This window comes from Montipora capricornis, chromosome 3, assembly GCF_036669925.1.
Source record: "Montipora capricornis isolate CH-2021 chromosome 3, ASM3666992v2, whole genome shotgun sequence".
Classification (NCBI taxonomy): Eukaryota; Metazoa; Cnidaria; class Anthozoa; order Scleractinia; family Acroporidae; genus Montipora; species Montipora capricornis.
Window position 1 is genome coordinate 33086361 of NC_090885.1, and position 9537 is coordinate 33095897.

The window sequence follows — 9537 nt, forward strand, 5'->3', positions numbered from 1 at the left end:
TCGCAGCGACTTATCGCCTAGTGTGTCCCGGCCTTAAAGCTGACCGCAAGAATTGGTATTCAATCTTCCCGCCAAATTTCAAGTTGAGCTCTTTGACGCCACGCTTAGATCGCCTGGCTGCTAAGTGAATCCAAGATGGCAGCGGCCAGTTTCGATTTTCGGGCTAGTTTAAAGAAGGATTTCATAAGGATTTAAGGCACATTGGTGGATGAAATTTTGTTGAGTAGACTATCTTTGTATTAGCTTTTTGGTGGTAAAAAGAAAAACAAGGACTATTTTGGAGCAAACTTCTCCTTTAACTGAATATTTACAATAGGCACCTTGCACTAAGAAGTCACATGATCTTTTCCACCATGTTGGAGGGCAAACAAATCGGTTGCTATGGGAAACAATGGCTGCCTCGTGGGATCACGAAAGGTTAGTTACGCAAATATTTGCACTAATAGCTTCTTTGTTTCAGAACAAAACGATCCTCATCCACTCCTCAAATTTGAATTTAACATACCCAAAGAACCACTGGAAAACTTGAACCATTTACAGACTTCAAAAAAGTTGGTAAAATCTCTGTTAAATGTCCACATTTTCTTTGTAAATTACAATCTCTGTAAATTTGCACACTTACAGAGATTTTGTAACTCCATAAAAAGTCTGTAAAATTTAACACATTTTCGTCCTTACGATGACATAAAATGTGTTCAAAATCTCAATAAAATCTATGTAAATTGAAGGAAAATTTTACAGAGATTTTATGCGATAAGTACAAAATGTCTGTAAAATCTCTTTACTTTCTCTGTAAAATTTACACGAGAAAAAATCTCTGTAAATCCATCCATATAAAATGTCAGTGTTATCTCTGTAAAAAGTGAGTGAGAAGAATGCATGAAATGTCTATAAAATGTCTACAAAAACCCTCAAAAAACTGGAGGGGAAAAGTATGTGAAATGTTTTTAAAATGTTGGTGTTTTAGTGCACAAAATCTCAGCAAAATGTTCACAATATCTCTGTAAATTAAGTATTTAAAACCTGACAGAAGGCAGGAAATGTCAATAAAATGTCTGTAAAACTGGAGGGGTAAAGTATGTGAAATGTTTTTAAAATGTTGGTGTTTTAGTGCACAAAATCTCAGCAAAATGTTTAAAATATCTCTGTAAATAATAGCATTTAAAACCTGACGTAAGCCAGGAAATGTTAATAAAAAGTGAAATGGATGAAAGGTTAGTCGATTTTACGTAGAAAAAAGAACAAGTTCTAGAGTTTGTGAATGCATAAATTTTTATTTCAAATCTAAAAATAATCATTTGTTTATATTACTTTCAATAGAATCTAAGTGTACAATAAAATTCTTGCAATAAGTTCAAAAAATAATTCAATTAATAACATCAGTTACCATGGCAACTTTTTCTACCGTGCCAAAATGGTGTCCACTTTCGAAAAAACCCACGTCCTATGATTGCGATTTGTCAACCATGATTTATAGCTGATGAAATGGTACAATGTATACTCGTGAAACTTGGGAATAATTCCACTTGTGTTTTGTCCAAAATCAAATGATTTTTCTTGCCTTAAGGCTTATGAAATTATTTGGTTTTGGACAAAGCGTGTGTGAAATTATTCCCTAAATTCGCTCATCACTATTTGATAACCCATACAAATTCATCAAAATAAGGAATAAAATATATGCAAGGGATTTCATTATTATTAAATAAGTATAAAAATCTGGCTTATGTTACACCAATTACAAATATAGTTGTTAGAAATGGGCGCGGCTTATCTGTGGGAAGATCTGAAAAAGGCTGCCTCTGGTGGCCAGTTTTCCATCTTTGCATCCAATTTTATGCCTAGTTGCGTGTACTAAGCTACAAACGCTCCGCTCATATTCTTGTTGTAATGTAAAAAAATCTATGGCAAAACTGTGTTTAAGAAATTCCTGTCAACAAATACCAGAAAAAGATCAATCATATGCCCAAGTTTGTAAAAACGATGTTCATTACATTAAAGTGCTAAAATTACATTAAAGTATTTTCCGTTTCAATATTAGTGAATAGTGAGTTAACGTTTGATGAACAGTGGATGAATTTGACTTCTAAAGAGTAGACTTTGGATTTCTTTTGTTTTCTGTCAAAAAACTTTTTTCCGTAAATTTCAGCTGGTAAGGTCAGGGTGCGGCTTACCTCCGGGTTTACAGTTCACCTGCCAGTTCAGTTGGGTAATACTAGCATACTAAAACAAATTAACCACATGGATTACCTGCATGGGTACACCTACTTTTCAAGTTACATCAAACTGTATGAGGTGTGCCACCCGCCAGTTGCGATGAAAAATACTACAAATTAGTATACTATGACAAATTAACTGCATGGTTAGACCGAATTTACAAGTTACATCGAACTGTATGAGGTGCGCCACCCGCCAGTTGCGATGAGAAATACTACAACTGCATGGTTAGACCAAATTTACAAGTTCCATCAAACTGTATGAGGTGCGCCACCCACCAGTTCCGATGAAAAATACTACAAATTAGTATACTATGACAAATTAACTGCATGGTTAGACCGAATTTACAAGTTACATCGAACTGTATGAGGTGCGCCACCCTCCAGTTCCGATGAAAAATACTACAACTGCATGGTTAGACCGAATTTGCAAGTTACATTGAACTGTATGAGGTGCGCCACCCGCCAGTTCCGATGAAAAATACTAGAAATTAGTATACTATGACAAATGAATTGTATGGTTAGACCGAATTTACAAGTTACATCGAACTGTATGAGGTGCGCCACCCGCCAGTTCAGATCTAATATACTAGAAATTAGTATATTATAACAAATGAACTGCATGGTTATACCGAATGTACAAGTTACATCGAACTGTATGAGGTGCGCCACCCGCCAGTTCCGATGAAAAATACTACAAATTAGTATACTATGACAAATTAACTGCATGGTAAGACCGAATTTACAAGTTACATCGAACTGTATGAGGTGCGCCACCCGCCAGTTGCGATAAAAAATACTACAACTGCATAGTTAGACCGAATTTACAAGTTACATCCAACTGTATGAGGTGTGCCACCCGTCAGTTCAGATGAAAAATACTACAAATTAGTATTATTTGTATACTATGACAAATTAACTGCATGGTTAGACCGAATTTACAAGTTACATCGAACTGTATGAGGTGCGCCACCCGCCAGTTCCGATGAAAAATACTACAAATTAGTATACTATGACAAATTAACTGCATGGTTAGACCGAATTTACAAGTTACATGGAACTGTATGAGGTGCGCCACCTGCCAGTTCCAATGAGAAATACTACAAATTAGTATACTATGACAAATGAACAGTATGGTTAGACCGAATTTACAAGTTACATCGAACTGTATGAGGTGTGCCACCCGCCAGTTAAGATGAAAAATACTAGAAATTAGTATACTATGACAAATAAACTGCACGGTTAGACCAAATTTACAAGTTACATCCAACGGTATGAGGTGCGCCACCCGCCAGTTCCGATGAAAAATACTACAAATTAGTATACTATGACAAATGATCTGCATGGTTAGACCGAATTTACAAGTTACATCGAACTGTATGAGGTGCGCCACCCGCCAGTTCCGATGAAAAATACTACAAATTAGTATACTATGACAAATTAACTGCATGGTTAGACCGAATTTACAAGTTACATGGAACTGTATGAGGTGCGCCACCTGCCAGTTCCGATGAAAAATACTACAAATTAGTATACTATGACAAATGAACAGTATGGTTAGACCGAATTTACAAGTTACATCCAACTGTATGAGGTGTGCCACCCGCCAGTTCAGATGAAAAATACTACAAATTAGTATACTATGACAAATTAACTGCATAGTTAAACCGAGTTTACAAGTTACATCCAACTGTATGAGGTGTGCCACCCGCCAGTTCAGATGAAAAATACTACAAATTAGTATGCTATGACTAATTATCTTTAAATCATTGTTGCCACATGCAGATGTGTTCATTAGAAAGATATCACTTGTGTTTGATCTATTTGCCATTGAACGATGACTGACAATTTCCTCAGACCCAAGGGACAGTGAAACCTTTCTTGATTTTTGTCAAAAAACTTACAGTATATGAACAGAGAAGTCACTGATTGTTGCAGTGAATATTTCTCACTTGTATTCACCCAGTTCATTGTGAGAGCATTCGACTCTTCCATAATTACCTGATGTCTGGAACAAATTTACTTGACCCAGCTAAAACAGTTTGACCTACAGTAATAATGTTCACAAGGTATATCCAAAATGGCAATGAAACCTCTACCCTCCCAAGTTTTGACACAAAGACATCAATTATTATTCACAATTGTATCACAATTTGCAATCAGCACTGTCTGTTTCTTGCATCTCAGGAAATTCCCTCCAATTAAATTTCAATGCTCAATTTCCTTCAGCACTGCATCTTGTGGTTGAAGTACATGAAGGCCCTGGAAAAGAGTCACACCAGTCAATCAATCAATTTATAAAGGAATTATTGCAAGAAACTTGTATCTTACATGTACCATGACGAGCTTAGGCCGACAAAAAAATATATGCAAATGAGCTTACGGTGATTTGAAATCACCCTTAGCTAATCATTAAGTGTACATGTAGCTCAAGAACTCATTTCGCAAGTTTAGGTGTCGCAGATATCGCATCAGAGTCAGCTTCTGACATATTCAGTAACTTTTTTTACACCTTTTTAAGTCACAACGGAGAAGCATAAATCCACAAAACGTCATTCAGGGAACATTCTCGCGAGGATTTTAGAGTAATTCTTGCTCGCACAATTCTGCAACACTGTGGCAAATATGTATAACTCGCTTTTTGAGTTCAGTTATTTTCAATTTACATATGCTTTGTATGTACAAAATTGGTTCTGCCTTCAGATAACTACAGTCCAAAACTGGACTGACTACCCAAGAGAGAGAACTTATTAGTACAAAATAATAATTATTACAAAATTGGTTCTGCCTTCAGATAACAACAGTCCAAACTGGACTGACTACCCAAGAGAGACAAAACTCGTTAGCGCAAAATAATAATTATTACAAAATTGGTTCTGCCTTCAGATAACAACAGTCCAAACTGGACTGACTACCCAACAGAGACAGAATTCATTAGCACAAAATAATTATTATTATAAAATTGGTTCTGCCTTCAGATAACAACAGTCCAAAACTGGACTGACTACCCAAGAGAGACAGAACTCATTAGTACAAAATAATAGTTATTACAAAATTGGTTCCGCCTTCAGATAACAACAGTCCAAAACTGGACTGACTACCCAAGAGAGACAGAACTCATTAGCACAAAATAATTATAATTATTACAAAATTGGTTCTGCCTTCAGATAACAACAGTCCAAACTGGACTGACTACCCAAGAGAGACAGAACTCATTAACTTGTACAAAATAATAATTATTACAAAATTGGTTCTGCCTTCAGATAACAACAGTCCAAACTGGACTGACTACCCAAGAGAGACAGAACTCATTAGTAAATTTAATAATTATTACAAAATTGGTTCTGCTTTCAGATAACAACAGTAAAAAATGGACTGACTACCCGAGAGAGACAGAACTCGTTAGGGTAAAATAAAAATGATTAAAAAGAGACTGGTTGTGCCTTTTGATAACAAAAGTCAAAAACAGACTATCACATACAAGAAATTATTTAAAATGCAATCTGTTTTGCAATAATAATTTAATATTATAGATACGTTTAAAGATTACATTGAAACTGATCAATGTACTTCAGGTCTGGTATCCAGCTAGCAGCCTAAGGCTGTATTCTGTCTATTACATAAATGTACATTGTAGTGTTTCAGTCTGACCTCTACTAAAAAACAACAAACAGCATTTTCCTAAGCTGAATTTCTCATTGGGCTAGCTCCGGGTCATTGAGGTACACAAGCAACCCCACCATAACAAGGTATGGACTATGAGGTCGTTGCAAAGTACAAAATGATCAGAAAATCGTCTGGCATTACACAGAGTAAACTCCCAGGAGTCAATCGGTTCAGTAAAAATTTACAAACTAACAAACAAAACAAATGACAAATTATCCTAATGATCTTTTGCTTATTAGCTTCGCTCCACATAACAAGCTAAATTATGCTTCACAAATTATTATTATTATTATCATTATCATTATCGTTATTAGCAAATGTTGGTCAAGTTTGTTTTCCATGCTCGACTGGTTATTTCATTTCCAACAAGCCTGAACGCAATAATATTGTTTTATCGAAAATGTCCCCAAAATAGAGAGAAATCTACTGACTCATTGTGTAACTGTATATTTTCAGCTGACATGTACCCTTTCCATCATTTTGTAGAGCATGGAATATTAGCTCATATACCAGGATGGCAGGGCCAATGAAAACCTCTGAATTGTATTACAGAATGATAAAATTCTGAGTGACACTTATAGATTTTACTCTGTCTAATGCCAGACGATTTTACTCGTCAATGGGGGCCTCTTCAGGGATGAATGGGTTAAGTACTCATCAAATAAAATTTGAGGTTTTGGTGGGAGAAATTGCAATATTAACTGCATCACAATATGATTGGTGTATTTAGATGGCTAGCTCTACTACATAACAGTACATGTACAGGGTTCTCCCTAGTTTTCAGCGCAACAGGTATGGCACCTTTTCACACCCGTAAAGCAATTGGTTAATGTTGGAGGTTCTGCAAAGGATAAGCGACTTCTGAGTGTTTGCAGGTGGTAATAAGTGCTCTTACAAGCAGTACATTTTACCGGTAGCTTTATCAATGTTTCATGAAAAATGCTAGTAATGCAAATGCTTTTGAGTAGTCTACTATGGAATACCCCAGAAGACAACTGAATTTTTTTTTGTTAAGGCCCACATACATGTACATGCAAACAAGCAAGTGACAAGTAACAAGCGAGAAAGCTTGTATACCATGTCATAGGAAATAGTTACATATCACCCTGCACAAGCAATGTGGAATACAGCCGAATATATGCTGTGCAGTTATTGACTGATTGGTTAAATCTTTTTATGACTTGGTATAAAGGGCTTCACATTACTGAACATGTGACATTGTTTGCACAAGGAGCCAGAGCTGGCCAAATTTTTGCGCGGTCCATCAAAGAATTTTGAACGTTAGGTTGAATTCCTAGAATACTTTTTCTCACAGTCCAGGAACGAAGGTGTGAAAAGGCAACGTGATCCCAAACCACACGTCAATAATAATAACACCACAACTGTTCATTAAAGTTGTTAAGAATGAGATCACGTAGTGCAGTATGACAATGGAATAAAAATAGTAAATGTAGAACCGAAAGAGTTAATTCTCCATGTGAATCGTTCCATGTCTGTTTATATTATTTTCTTGTCATCATGTCACACACCAGGCAGTTACTTTAATGTTTAACTCCTCATTTCACAACAAAAGTAAATGCGATATTGCCAGGCTTGTGGATTTGTTTAATCTAACAGCCGTACCGCTCCAAGCGAGGGCCTATTTTCGTCTCGAGTAGATCCGAGCTTACGAGTTTACTGGCCTGACGGCGCAGGATTAAATTGCTTCAGTTGGGCAGCGTGCTGGCAGTCGTTGGGGAACGACAAGCACTGATCAGATCGAGAAGTCTTCTTAAATGCAAAGAGGGTGAGTGGTCGCGTAGAAGAGAATTTCAACTTATATGGTGGCCCAATGTCTTTTCGCAAGCAAAATACTGGACATTTGCGACAGAGATTCTTTCTCAGACACAATGCACTCCAAAATTAACTCATTCATGAGGATTTGTCGTAGTAACTTATAGGTCTAGTGAAGAACTTATAAAACAGGGCACTCGAATTCTCCTTCCCTCTTTCTCCTCTGATGAAAAGACAATAAAACATGTGCAATATATAGGATATGCACTTTAAACAACAAAATTGTCAATGTCAAGTGTTTGTCTCTCTGTAAAGAATTCTCTATAGGGTAGACATTGAAAGCTATTTTGTTCAGAAAATTTGTTTCATTCATAAAAGGAGTAATTTTCAATAATGTACATGTACAAACATTACCGTGACTTTCTTTAACTGATCTTGTGTTGCCTGAAAATAAACCTATAATGGTATGATATGAAACACCAAAAGCACCCATTGAATGAAAGTCAGTATACATGTAGATAGTTATAAACTGCATGACAACGACAGTGTCAGCAATTATTCGGTGCCCTTGAATTAAATTTGATTTTTGTCAGCCTTTTCAGGTGATCAGTTGTTTCTTTGTTGTACTTACATCCAGTGTAAGAAATATGGGAAACATAAAAATCCCAGTGAGTTAATAGATTGTATACCTCAGGTATATGCTACCCAGGAGGTTACAAAGTGAAATGGTGAAAGAGTGAGTTATGGATTGTATACCTCAGGTACAGTATATGCTACCCAAGAGGTTACAAAGTGAAATGGTGAAAGAGTGAGTTATGGATTGTATACCTCAGGTATAAGCTACCCAAGAGGTTACAAAGTGAAACGGTGACACAGTGAGTTAATAGATTGTATACCTCAGGTATATGCTACCCAAGAGGTTACAAAGTGAAATGGTGACACAGTGAGTTATGGATTGTATACCTCAGGTATATGCTACCCAAGAGGTTACAGAGTGAAATGGTGACACAGTGAGTTATGGATTGTATACCTCAGATAAAAGCTACCCAAGAGGTTACAAAGTGAACTGGTGAAAAAGTGAGTTAATAGATTGTATACCTCAGGCATATGCTACCCAAGAGGTTACAAAGTGAAATGGTGACACAGTGAGTTATGGATTGTATACCTCAGGTATATGCTACCCAAGAGGTTACAGAGTGAAATGGTGACACAGTGAGTTATGGATTGTATACCTCAGGTATAATTATGCTACCCAAGAGGTTACAAAGTGAACTGGTGAAAAAGTGAGTTAATAGATTGTATACCTCAGGCATATGCTACCCAAGAGGTAACAAAGTAAAATGGTGTGACAGTGAGTTAAGGATTGTATACCTCAGGTATATGCTACACAATTAATTATTAATAGGATGGCTGGAAATTTAATGTTGTAGAGGCTTTCGAATCAGCGTTTGGGCGATGGTTAAACTTGGTTTTTCTGGGCAAATGGTGTTGCAGCACATCTGGAACAATAACCTAGCGATCAAGTCCACAGAACCGCCTTATCTTGGACAATCAAAGAAATTAGATAATTTATATTTTGGTCAAATTGATGGAAGTAAGATTTGTCATCAAGATACTTTATTTGGGTGGGATTGACGGAGGTATTGACAATTAATGGGAGACCAAAGCGAGATACTGTAATCTCCCAGGTGGTTTCTTCTGAAGTGTAACCGACTTTCAGTGAAACCTAGTGTCAAAGGAGTAATCTTATTAAGCGCCCAGTCCAAAATTTAGCTTGCTCTGGCTCCTCTTGCATGAGAAACCAGTTAAGGTACATGTAGTTATACAGGTGACAAGGGAGTAACTACAGAATAACCGGCCACTATTGTGCTCTTGTAGTGGCATC